We start from the raw sequence: 4,195 nt of genomic DNA, 5'->3' as shown, positions 1-4,195 counted from the left end.
AAAAGTATTTTGAGAAAAAGATTGTTGTGCAAAGGGAGGCCTTTGGAGTCCAAGTTGACTTTGATTATGGAAATTGGAAGGCCCTGCTTGGTTGCCCTGATTCCAAGAGAAATTTAAATGATTTCTCCATCCTGGATTGTAGGGATTACTATATGGATTATTCTGATATAAGACATTAACACTATCATTAGAAGTGCCCCCAGAGGTATTGGGGCATTCTTCTATGACATGTCCAGGGGACTGGCACCAAGCACAAATTTTAACCAAATTGACTGATGATGGTTCTCTAGGAACAATAGCCTCAATTCTCTTGATTAGGCTATCCAAATGCGCTTCCTTGGCTACTATCCCATCCACAAAGTATCATTTTCCTCCTATGGTTCTTTCACACTCTTTGGTTGATTCCCACTCACGGGTTTTTTCAGCTAAGTCAAGTAAGAATTCCCATGCCTTTCCTTCATCTGTAAAGGATGTGAATCCCTCAGGGCATATAGACTCTATCATTTGTTTAGTTGTGTAATCAATAACCTCATAAATTATTTGACATAAAGGCCATAAGTCTAGGCCATGGTGAGGGCATTCTTGGAGTAGATCCTTTAATCTCTCCATAAGTTTGGAAAAGGACTCACTAGGCTTTTGCCTAAACTGAAGAATATCACTTCTAAGGTTATTGGTCTTGTGAGTTGGGAAAAACTTCTTAAAGAAGACAACTGTGAACTGTTCCCATGAGGTTATAGAATTTGTGGGTAACCCATACAACCACTTCTTAGCTTGGTCTTTTAATGCAAAAGTGATAAACCTAAGCTTAACAGCATCATCAGAAAGTTGTTGGATCTTAATTAGAACACATACCTCTTCAAATTCCCTTAGAAATAGGTATGCATCCTCAGAGGTCAACCCATGGAAGTGGGGCAACATAGTGATGTATTGAGATTTGAGTTCAAAATTATTGCCCTGGGCTTGTGGTAGAACTATGCAGGAAGGTTGGGCTGCTCTAGTAGGGTAGAACCTATCTTTTAGAGATTTAGGCGAAGGGTTTTGATGTTGGTCTCTGTAGGTATCATGGACCTCCACTGAGATCGCTATATGGTGCGTAGTGTGAGTACACACGCTAAGGTTCGACCCTAATGAGATGAGATAGTATCCCCTGGTCATCAAATGCCAAGGGGGGATACATGTTATAGGTAAAAGGGAGTCGCCACCTAGAAAGGGTCTAGGACCCATAAATGTCTCCCCTAATCAAGGGAGAGAGACTAATGACTCTGATGGATAAGGCTGGTTTGCACCAAGATTCTGGACAAGTGTCAAGTGACAGACTGGGAAGGTGTTAGGGACCCAGTCTGCCCGACCCTAAGGCCGGTTTTCTTTTGTTTGACCAAAGTTTGTTTGTACCTTACTAACTAGTCCTAAATCTAGGTCACTAAAAACCCTAAACTAGGTATCTAAGCATGACATGTGAAAACCCTAAATCAAGTGTCTAAATTATGCTAGCTAGGTTATGATGCAAATAATAAAATGATTACGCTAATTAAAAAAATTAAAAACCCTAAAATAAATTAACTCAATTAATTGAGCCTAACCTAGATGGATGATTAATGAATTTATGAAATCCCAAATTGAATTAAATAAAATGATTAATCACAATCCCTAGTAATTTGTGAAATAAATTATTGCAATCCTACTTAATCTAATTGGTAAAAAGATTTATAAATTAAATGAGACCCAATTAATTTACAAAAAATGAAATTAATTAATTATAATAAATGAATGCATTTTTACTAATCTACCTAATCTAGTATAGGAGGAATAAACTAAACCTAAAGTTTAATTAAATTAATTATGAAACCTAATTGCACTAATTATGTTTATCTTAAACTAATCTAAGATGAGTTAAACATTTTTCAAAACCCTAGTTAAGCTAATGAGAAGAGAATCTTTTAATTAATTAATTTAGTTAATTATCCTATATTAAATAACTAATTAGTTGATTGATTAAAATAGACAAACCACTAGAGGGAAAAAGATTTGTAATTATACAAGTTTAATAAATTGAATTGAATAAAGAAATCAAATGCAGTGATTTAAAAAGCTAAATCAACAGACCACAATTAAATAAACAACAGTTGAAATGACTAATTAAGTTAACTACGTTACTTTAATCAGTCTAGATTAGTACTACCTTAATGCGAATGAGGGTTGGAGTACAAAAGATAGGAGATAGTAGGAAAACCTAAATCTCCAATAAGCACCTAATGCTATGAGCCGGTTTGAGGGGGGCCGGCCATGCCCTTGCTAACATGCACCCTAGACTACATCCCATACTTTATTAAAAGGGAAATAAAAGAAAATCATTTGATTTTAAAGTTTAAAATTAGGGGAATCCCAACACTAAATTTTAGGGCCGGATACATTACAAACCTGAAATCATACCAAAACGGATAAAATAAAAATAAAGAGCGAAAGGAGGGGAAGATTCCACACAGAAAATAAAAATGAAATAACAGGTTGTGGGTATTACAAATATGGAGTATCTAATCAGAAAATTAAAGAAATAACAAAAAACAAGAAATAAAATAGGAAGAAGAAGAGAAGACGGTGGCTGGAGATGGATTTTGGCAAAGAGAAGGAGGTGGGAGCTATAGTGGTCTAGATTTCGGTTTTGGAGAAAGGAGGGGGAGAAGAGGAGAGGATGAAGGAGAAGAAGATGGGTTTCAGTTGCAGCAAGGAGGGGTAGGGAAGGGGAAAGAACAGCTGCTGGTCAAGCAACGTTAGCGGAGGAGAGGGAGAGGGCCAGCGAGCCGATCCGGGAGCACGGGGAAGAAAAGCTCATCGGACCAGTAGTCGATGGAGAAGGGAGCATAGAAGAGGAGAGAGCCAATAGTGGAGATCAATCGCAGGTTGGAGCAGTGGATCGACGACAGAACCATGGTCGATCTGTCCTTGTGAACATAGCGGAAGAGTGGGCTAACGGTTCAGGAGGTCCGCGAGGTCCCAGCAGATCATCGTCGGAACCCAAGAGACGGGTGAAGGAAGAGAAAATGAGGCGTCATGGGTGGAAACATCTCCCTAGCAGGCAAGACCGAAGAAGAAGAAGAGAGGGACAAGATGAGAAGAAGGAGGTGAATAAGAGGTTGCAGGTTCGTGGATTCAACAGCAAGGAATAGAAAAGAAAAAAGAAGAAGGAGAGAAGGAGAAGAGGTGAATTGCAGGTTCGGTTAAGAGGAACAGAAGAGGAGGAGAAGATGAGAAGAAGAAAAAGAAGAAGTAGAAGGAGGTGAATAAGTGGTTGCAGGTTCGTGGATTCGGCAGCAAGGAACAGAAAAGAAAAAGAAGAAGGAGAGAAGGAGGTTCGGTGGGACTAGTTTTCTGCTACAGGGAAAAAGAAGAAAGAAAGGAAGAAGAGCTGGGGGAAGAGATAAAGAGAAGGGAGGAAGGATTAGGGTTCTTGGATCCTAATCCAAGGGCCTAGATCTAAGGGATAAAACACTTAACAATTAAATAGAATCATAAAGCCAAATGTAAATTCAAAATCAATTTAAATTAAAACAAATCAAAAAAAGAAAAAAATAATTAAGTCTGAATGAACCTAATTACATCTAATTGAACCGGATAAAACTAAAATGAATATAATTAAACCAATTAAACAAAAATCATATTTAATTGAACCAAGAGACCTAAATAAACCATATTAAACCAAATTGAAACTAATTAAATCTAATTAATCTAAATGAACCAATTAAACCTAAATACACCTAATTGAATCGGGTTACATCTAATAAACCATATTAAGCCAAAATGAAACTAATTAAACCGAATTAATCTAAATGAATCAATTAATAATAAATTAGAACCTAATCTATTAAATTAGATAAACTAGTTCTAAATTGCAATTAGGAGAAGAAAAATACCTTAAACCCGGCTTTAATCAAGAAACAAGGGGAGATAACCCTTGTGCTTCAAACCCCAAATCAAACCGAACCAGACTAGATCTCCCGGCTCAAGGAAGAAGTTAGCCAAAACCTTGATGGGGCCATCCTCTCTCCTAAATTCTCAATTTTTTTCCTCCTTTTTTTGGAAGAGAGGAAGGGCTATATTTATAGCCTTGGGACTTGAGACAATTCTCTCTTATTTTCGATGTGGGACTAAAAACCTAGAGAGAATTATCCAAAAAGGCTTGCTTTTGGACAAAGGGGTT

General features: G+C 37.3%; 1 non-coding gene across 1 annotated transcript; it reads left to right on the top strand.

The window, feature by feature from the left end:
- The first annotated feature begins 562 nt into the window (after nt 1–562).
- Nucleotides 563–669, top strand: LOC122092509. The gene has a single exon (XR_006144170.1). It is a non-coding gene; the product is annotated as a small nucleolar RNA R71 (small nucleolar RNA).
- The last annotated feature ends 3,526 nt before the right edge of the window (nt 670–4,195 follow it).

This window comes from Macadamia integrifolia, chromosome 10 (genome assembly GCF_013358625.1).
Source record: "Macadamia integrifolia cultivar HAES 741 chromosome 10, SCU_Mint_v3, whole genome shotgun sequence".
Classification (NCBI taxonomy): Eukaryota; Viridiplantae; Streptophyta; class Magnoliopsida; order Proteales; family Proteaceae; genus Macadamia; species Macadamia integrifolia.
The sequence above is the reverse complement of the archived record's forward strand: the minus strand, read 5'-3'. Positions and strand labels throughout refer to the sequence as shown.